General features: G+C 45.4%; 1 pseudogene; it reads right to left on the reverse strand.

Annotated features, from left to right (window-relative positions):
* Positions 1-2062: 2062 nt before the first annotated feature.
* LOC133891454 (equilibrative nucleotide transporter 3-like) lies at positions 2063-7047 on the reverse strand (annotated as a pseudogene).
* Between the last annotated feature and the right edge of the window lie 2513 nt (positions 7048-9560).

Below are 9560 nucleotides of genomic sequence, written 5' to 3' on the forward strand. Positions count from 1 at the left end.
TATTCTCTTTATTTCGTTTTTTTCTTAATTCTTTTTTTTGTTTTTAATTTTTTATATATAATAGTTTTTATTCGAAGAGATTTGTGAAAAAAAATTCATCCTAGACAAATAAAAGGGGATTCCTGAAGGAATTCGTAAAAAAAAACAGTTAAAATGTTAAAAGAAATAAATTCGTGAAAAAAACCGTTAAAACGCTGAAAAAAATAAAAATTTCTTTATGAAAAAATTCTCATTCTCGGAGAGAATCGATTAGGATGCTTAAGGAAAACCGGGATAGTTGGGATGAGGATAGCACGTTGACTCGATTTTACATGGCCAATAGCGAGATCAGCCATTCCATGCGACGGATTTTACAACGGCGATGCACATTGACGAGAGGAGGAGAAAGAGAAACGTATCACTGCCAGTTTGTAGAGCTCGATGTCAATTTACCAGGTGTGAGACCTGTTAAGTTTCCGAGGCAACGCCTGCCCGTGACAAGATTCGTCTGCAGGGCAGTGGTCACTGACGCATGAACCCCACCAAGTCTGGGCCCACGCGGCAGTGACCTTACTGCCCTCTGCAGTTACTGCAGAGGAACCCGTTCCTGCATTGCTTTGCCACAATCATACGCGTATGCTATGTGCATCCAGAACATGGTGAATGGGTGACGTGGCGGTGGGTACAGGTTATTGCTATATATAGTGTAGTCTCTAGCTTTGGCGTGTGAAAATCAAATTTAAAATGTAGATTTCAATAAGTATCCAAATGACTTAAATTCTATAAATATTTTCTCATTTCGAAAGGATATCTCAAATGTAGCGACTGTTGATTTACAATGGAATTAATAAAGTTTAAATGTGTCTTGATATTTTATAGGGTTCACTTAAGTCACTTTGCATTGGGAATGTGGAAGTACGGAAAATGTGTTGAGTGACTTGTTCGTATGTTGTACTCCATCATACATATGATTCAATTATATTATACCATAGCAATGCAAGGGCATTTTTTTTTGTCCGAACCAATTCACCGTGAAATGAGCCAAGCATGCATGAATTTTTCTCTTAGTCAGTATCCGGGGTAGCTTGTCCTGTGTCCTTAAAAATGCATGAATTTCTCTAAACATATGTTATAATTGTTAAAACAATTCTATACATGACATTGCTCTCAAGGGAGTGTAGGATACATAGGAGAAGCAACCAACTATTATGTTTTTAATTGTAATTGTTATGGAATTCACATCATATAGATTAACTTGCTTCTTCTGTTTTTCTAGAATTAGATTTCGTTTACTTGAATTTAGAAGTCATAGTAACGCACGGGCACCTTGGCTAGTCAAAAAAAAAAAAGCTCAGAAAGGTCATGCCATCGCCGCACAGGGAGGATCGTCAAAAGGAGACGAGGGGCCTACTCGATTTGACCTAAAATTCCAGGAGAGAGTGACACCGTGATGGAATAAGCTAATCTCATCCTCGAGCCGCACGAAGTCGCACTCATCATTGGAAAAACTAGGATAGATTCCCACCAAGTTGCTAGCTAGAAAAAAGAAAATTAGTTGCTGACACCACTAGCTTGGTGTGTTCTTGCATGACCAGGTTTCTCATCTTGGCTTTTCTGCCTGCCACTTTGCTCAGTTTTTGTCATCCGTTGCTTCCAAACTCGCACCTTTTCCTGCACGCTTTTCGTAGTCAAACGCTGTGAACCTGTGAATGTGATGTTCCTAATCTAAAAGAGATTGTTTGTTTTATCCCTGTCCTAAACCATGGTTTAAGGCGTTAATCATCTAGTCCCCACCACCTAAATTTTTCGTATTTGCTTGCATGAACAGCTAATCTAAGAGGCCTGAAATGAATAATGCTGACAACATGTCGTCGTCTGCATGATTGTGTTAGATACCTTCAGTGTCAGCTAACCTAAGCTCATTTTATCAGATAAGTTGAACTGCACCATTCTTTTATCAGCATCAAGCTTTCTCATCAAAAGACGAATATATTACGGAATGCCTTTTGCTCTAGTCAGTTTCAAGCCTCTCTATCCATTTGTTTCATATCCGAAACCTTCACGAAGTCCGAACTGGGGAAAAGATATACAAATTGGTACACGTCCGAACTGGGGAAAAGATATACAAATTGGTACACAAGTACACCATAACAGTATAACTCATAAAATTATACAACTCAGCATGTCTTTCCATTAGTTTTTGTTCCCTACCCTTTTTTTCTTGAAGCAGTTGGAAGCGAAATCTGAACCCGCGACAAACGTAGTGCAGTCGGAAGTGAAATCTTCAGGGGGGGAAATGATCCAGCCACGCCGGAAGACACCGACAAGAACATGTTACATGATTTGATCACCACCCTTTGCAAATGAGCCACACCCAGTCGAGAACGGCCCCACAGAATATGCCTTCCAAGAGGGAAAGCACAAGCAAGTTGCCCAAAGCATTTTGTTCTGGTCCCTGCATGCACAATCATGAACATAACTCGATCAGATGCTATAAAACACAACAGTGAGGGTTCAAAGCATTCATCCACTGACATGTACCCTTTGGGTGCCTCAGTGAGGACACACACGGTGAGATATCCGTTGGTCAAACCAAGAAACGACGTTAACATGATCATCCAGCCAAACCAAGAAACGACGTTAACATGATCATCCAGCCCTGATCACCGTACCATATTTTGCAGTGTAGTAGAAAGCAGAAATGAGCAATAACCGTGAGACGACAGCAACTAGTAGCCCCTTTCGAGACCTCAGCTTAATTGTTCAATTAGAGGTACATATCTTCCAATCAGATCCCATACGTTATAGCTCGCGACTAAGGCAAGTGCATACCTGCATAATGATGTGACATGGTATCAGAAGAATTTGTTGTCATTTTCTTACAGTATAAACTTTGATGTCCTATCTGTTAGCGGAGATAATTCACGCAACTGATTGATTGATTTCATAAGTCACAAGAGATTACACATATATATAGCTAGCTATGACTAATGAGAATCATGACTAATGTGAACACTAGACTAATGTGAACACTAGTGGGAATGCATGACTAATGTGAACACTAAGCCAGTGTGAACATGAGGTGCGAACACGACATCTGTCTAACACGTCCTCGTAGTCTGAGCGTCTACTCACAGACGTTCAGAATGGACCGAGACAGACATAGGCAATCCCTTGGTGAAGACGTAGGCAATCTCGAACGTCCCCCCCACAGTCGTAGCATAAGCCCTCTCATACTGGAGTGTAAGCCGACGATTGGCTCAAGATGATGATAGCCCTTTTATTGCTAAGGTAGCCGAGAGCAAGGTGATCGTAGTCGAACCGTGGAGGAGGATGCAAGTCTAAAGTACCAACACGAGCACACACGTGCACAAAGTCAGGTTGATCCGTCCGTGGACCTCGACTGGCGGCAGCGGCGGCCTCGATGGGTGGTGGCGGTGGCCTGGAGGTGTTGGAGGAAGGCGCTAACTCGGAGCGGTAGCTAGCGTGATGACGAGAACGAGCAGCATGGGGTAGAATCACTGTTTGGAGAGACGGGGACCCCGATGATGATGGCATGACCACGAGCATGGCGCTGCAGCCATGATGGGCGATGCAGCGACAGACTTATTCTCGATGGTGTGACGGGCTCGTGCTTGCGGACGACGAGCCGACGACGATGATCCGACGTAATGACAACGACGGAAGGCCGTAGATGAGGGCTATGTCGATGAACGCGTCGTGTCCAGCCGCGAAGCCATCGGAGGAGAGGAGGCGCCGGAGAGGTCGAAGCCAAGGCGGTGAAGTCCAAAGCCAAGGAATATCGACAGGTCGACAGGGCGACGCAAACCGATCTATGATCGGAAAAAATAGAAAAAAATCCAATCTGAAGATGATTGGGGAAAACTCTAATTGGTGGTAGCCGATATTTGGATCGGCGACACGAACGCTAAACTATGGGTTGCGCAACCCCCGGTGGAGATTATGGGGATTTATATCCCCGGGGGTGGCGTGGCGGAAGCGATTTAGTAGCTCGGTTGAGGAACGAAACCCTCTAATACCATGTTAGCAGAGATAATTCACGTAACTGATTGATTGATTTCATAAGTCACAAGAGATTTACACATATATATAGCCAACTATGGCTAATGAGAATCATGACTAATGTGAACACTAGACTAATGTGAACACCAGTGGGAATACATAACTAATATGAATACTAAGCAGGTGTGAACACAAGGTGTGAACACCAGGTGTGAACACAAGGTGTGAACATGACATATAGGTAGCCAACTACAGAAGTTTCAGATAGTACAGTAACAAGAGCCCAAGCTGTGTGACCCTGTATCTTCAGCTAAAAACCCCGGGAAAATTGACAACATCAATATATAGACCAGGAACAAGTCCAATGCAGAGTCTATGTTCTGCAGTAGCAATTGCTTGGTGTTCAAACACTCGACACATGCAGGGTCTTCTTCAGACTAAAAAAATACATGCAAAACTTAGTTTACTGATTAGACACAATTATACAATACTTGCTGCCAGTTAAAATAGATACCGATAGATTAGGGCGATTTTGGACGCCACCGGCAGCAAGATCAGCAGTGACTGTCAAAGGTCCCTCTGAAGCTGCTTTTGAACGATAGAACTTGACGATTGGCAACTTAGGGAAGATGAAAGCATATAGCAGAACACAAAGCAGCTCAAAGAAGCATGATATTGATGAGAAGAGCACTGCATAAATTTTAGTGCAGGTAAATATATCAGATGCAGGCAAAGGGAGGCATGGGGAAAATTATACATAGTTGTCGCAACATACTAGCTCCTTTGCGAATGACATCTCGGGAATTCTCGAAAGATGCTTTCGTTGCAAACCTCAAGGCTGAGGTTATTGCTCCTGATGCAGCTAGCCAAGCAAAGAACAACTGCAAATAAATCAAATTAAACGAATAAGCTACAGTTGTAAGTCAAATCAAAATGTGTTACTTGAACGTTTCCAAGAAAAAATTGTTCTTGTGAAGCAGTACCAGGATGAACTCTGGGCACATCAGGGAGAGATCACCCGTCATACCACCTTGAACAGGACCATCAGCAACCCCAAAAGCAGCAGCAATGATACATATGCCAACAAAGGGTGCAATTCCCCCTCAACCTGAAGTTGCAACATCCAGCTGCAACGTTTGCTAACACATCAGCGAGATATGGTACTGTGGATTAGTTATTCAAAAATAAAGTGTCAATGCAATTAGTTATGCTTACAATGACAACTGCAAATGAGCTCAAGAAGAACAGTGTGTACCCCGCCAGATTGTGCAATCTAGTGTTGATCTTTGCCTCATGATAGGTAAATATGGCGGTTGTGGCGAGGACAAATGGCTGATATGTCAATGTAACAACTCTTGTTGGGTGGTACTTCAGCATTCAGAAAGCATGAAAATCTGTTAAAGGGAAATTCCTTTTATACAAGTAATTTGATATAATTGAATAATTAAGTAGAGAACAATAATACTGCATGCAATTCATACCGGGAAGAGGTAAGTGTAGTAATCTTCAATAGTAACCATGCTGTTGAATCCAAAGAGGCATCCATTCCCCAGAAACCATCAAATAAAAATACCACAACATTTTCCCTATGATCAGTGTACCATTGTTGCAGAAAACAACATTTGTTAAGTGAAGAGTTTACAACAACCATTTCAGTGAGGAGAGCTAACGTAAACCTGAACTGTAGCAACTCTGGGGTCCTCTTTCTCATATACCATGTTTTGTAGTTCACTGTGAAGAAATAGATCATGAAAAAGATATGTATACCAAACTGAGCACTTGGAAACAATGAGTACTTACTGGGATGGCATTGTAAGATGAGGAGCTGTGCGGCAAACATAAAAAAGGAAGGGACGCTTTTATTGGCAAAAAAACCAGGAAATTCGAAGGGACAAATGGAACAAAGAGCAGACTAAGAAGGGAAGGAACACGGAAGAAAAGGTTGCACTCAGAGGAGGACTAATATGAGGTTAGATGAACCAATGAAAAATACTTCATAAACATAGGCCATCATATATAAGTACTATACAGATGCTTGCTTCATTTGTTGGCTCCAGAAGATGGGATCACATCCACATGACGCTGAAGCAAGAAAAAAAAAATGGTGATAACAATGTTGCGTGCCGATTGTGCAGTATGCCAGTATGGCTGAGCGTGGCAAGTGGAAGTATTTTATCCTGGAGATATTAAATACGTTTCGTTCAACGCAGCGCATCAGTTGTCGCATTGCGCCTAATCATCAGGAAACAAAACAGAGTTGCCGCGTTGCTTGGATTCATGAATTTTAGTAGAATAATCAGCACTCGACAAGGCAGCAACGGGATTGACATGGACGGCTTCACAATTCAGGAAGCCTAATCACTGCACCCTACCCTAGGCTAGTGAGCGGCGGCGGATCCACCGGGGGGGGGGGGGGGCTTGAGCCCCCTGCCCCTGGGAACCCCTAGCCCCCTTACAATTGTTGGATATGGAAGAGGAAGAAGAAGAGAAGAAGAGGAGGAGTAGAAGGAAGAAGAGAAAAAAGAGGAGATGAAGGTAGAAGAAGAGGAGGTTGAGCCTCCCTAAAAGTTTGCTCCGGATCCGCGCAGTGAGCCACCCACTGTGAGACTGCGATGGAGTGAACCCATGGCCAGGTTAACTCTGCTACCTGGAGACACAAAAATACAGGACGCAGAACGAATTCCCGAGCTCAAGAGACAGTTAATGAAACCAAGAAGCATCAGAACGCGTTCAGAAATCATTATCAGGATGGCATCTTGGCTTGGAGGAGGAAAAGACGACTTACCCTGTAGAAGAGGAAGCTCTCCCATCTTCCTGGCCTGAGAACCTCGGCCAGAAGCATACGAGGAGTGGCCGTCGCAGGGGGGGGGGGGGGGACAACCACTAATCGGTGTGGAAATGTTAGCGCCGGAAGCATTATTTAATCCCTGCCACCGCAGAGCACGCAAAGAGGGATGGCCGCACGGCAGCGCGGTTGGGCAGCGCCGCCGGCGGAGACGAGCATGACAAGAGAGAGAGATGGAAGCGGAGGCCGGCGACGAGGGTGGTAAGTGAATCGGTGTATAGCTGGGCTGCAGGTGGGCTACTAGCTGGGCTGCAACCGCATCATGTTCATGTCCCGTGTACTACAAGTCCAGCCCGGTTCCTATGTCGGCCTAGCTAAGCCCAGTCTTCCCTAAAAATGAAAAGTTTAAGCCCAGCCTAGGTCCAACTTGCCTAACTCAGGAATATTAAGAGCAAAATTTCATAAACCTCCGTATATATCTTCTCAAATTTTGAGACAGGCATACAAATACATTTTCAGCATTTACACCGTAAGTTACTCCTCCTTTGATTTTTATATCCTCTTTGTTGGTTGTTCTTGTCTATCCCTACTTGCTTGGAATTAAATCATGTTGTTGTTTACACCATAAAAGCATCTCCAGCAACTCTTTCATCACCCCCTCCATCCACCCTCTAGCCAAAATGCCCAAAAACCAGTCTCCAGCAACTCCTCCATCACGCCCACTATAGTGACGCACTCTCCATCACCGGTCTTCCGCATGCCAAATATGGCATCCCTTTTCTCCACGCCATCCCCAACCGTCGCTCCCTCGCTGGCTCTTGCCTAGAAGGAAGGAAGCCATGATGGGGGACTGGCGGCGACGATTGTAGCTAGCACTACTCGTGGCTGATCCACGAGCTGGGTGCGCTGCTGTCGGAGGGTGAACTTCTCAAGCAGGGATCCGGAGGGACCCCATTTGAGATTCGGCCGGGGGATGATTCTAAATCTATTTTGCGGGTGAAGTAAATGGGCGTAAATACGATGTAGGTGGAATGGAATGATCGGATGCAGAAGTAGTAAATGCACAGGAGATTTTTAGACTGGTTCGGGCCGCACTGAGCGTAACACCCTACTCCTATGTGTATGCTATAAATGCTCTGAGAATATCTCTCAGAGATGTTGCTGGTCACAAGAATATTTGTCTAGCCTAGAGCTTCGGGCTCCTTGTTCTTCGGTGATCTGAGCTTCTGTGCTTGTACCGAGCCTCTGTCTATTGTTCTGTGTCCACCGGTCCTCACTTAGTTGTTACTCACCTGTCTTCTCCGGGGAGCCCACCCCGCCTTAAATACCTGCCGGGGCGGTAGCATACCCAGAAAGTGAGGGTGCGAGTTCCGAGGCGCTATAAATGGAAAGCAACCATCATGAGCTGCTGCGCTAAGTGACAGGGAGGGTTAAAAACGCGTCCCCATCCGGTCTTGTTCGTCATCATGTTGTTCTTCAACAGCCACCGCAGGGAGGACCCACCCAGTCAGAGCGAGTTTGACACAGCAGGGCGGCAGGCGGGGCGCCTTGGGACTCGCGATGTTATCCCGAGGAGTACCGGATGTCCCGCGATGGGACCCGTGCATTAAATGCCCCCACGCCCCCTGCCAGAACGTGGCATAGACTGTCAGCAAGCATGGGGGAGCAGTTGGAGGTGACAGGCCACGCGCTCTCTTAAATGCAGCATCGGGCCTTTCACTGGTTGACACCTCATCGCTGGACCTCTGTGGGGGGCCACCGACGAAGGACTTCCGAGGCCGTTGGGGAACCGAGTGCTCGGGGATCACTGTTCACAGCCCCGAGCACTCTCTCCCGGAATTGCCCTTTCTTGGTCCTCGGGTGGGTCCTCAAGGTACTCGGGTGCTCGGAGGCCACTATTCGCAGCCCCGAGCACCCCCTTCCCGGTACTTGGCTTTTCTGGTCGTTGAGGGACTCGAGTGCTCAGGGACCACTGTTCGCAGCCCCGAGCACTCTCTTCCCGGCACTCGGTCTTCTCGGATCATCGGGGAACTCGGGTACTCGGGGACCACTGCTCATGGCCCCGAGCACCCTCTCCTGGGATTTAGTCTTCTCGTACCTCGCGGAGGTGATCCCGCGGGAGGGCGCCACGTGGCAAACTGCTGATCTGGCCTCGGGACTCGGGGACCCTGGTTCCTGTGTCACCGACAGCTGATCTTCACAATCATCTCCCCTTAGGTTCCGGCGCCGATGATGTCTCCGGCAGCTGTGGCGTCCATGCTGCTCCATATGTAAAAAGTGTCCCTACCATTACTTGGTCTGATAATGTGTTCCAAGAGAATATAAAAAATCAAAACAATCACTAAGGTATGGTCCGTCTAACCTGATAGTGACTATAATTTCCAACATTTTTTCAAAAAAATGTAAAAATGATCATTTTTTTTTTTGTTTCAATTAGCTTTATCTCCTTGCTTCCCTTTCTTCCATATAGATGCAACAATGAGCGTAACATATGCCATAGACATTTTCACATGACAGTTTTAGACCATGCGCAACAAATGCAATGAACGGAAAAATAATAATAAAAGAGGGGAGTTGTAGGGTATATAAATTGCAGTGAAATTTCAGGGAGGGTGGTTTATACGTTAAATAATTCCCCCTTGTTCAATGTACTTTTACTGAACCCTCAAGAACTTTGAGTAGTTCAACAGTGTGACAACTGGTATACTATGTGAATTAGATCATTGATATTGATTTGTGACGAAAAAATAAGCTTAATTTGCTGTCAACTATT

Source organism: Phragmites australis, chromosome 14, assembly GCF_958298935.1.
Source record: "Phragmites australis chromosome 14, lpPhrAust1.1, whole genome shotgun sequence".
Taxonomy (NCBI): domain Eukaryota; kingdom Viridiplantae; phylum Streptophyta; class Magnoliopsida; order Poales; family Poaceae; genus Phragmites; species Phragmites australis.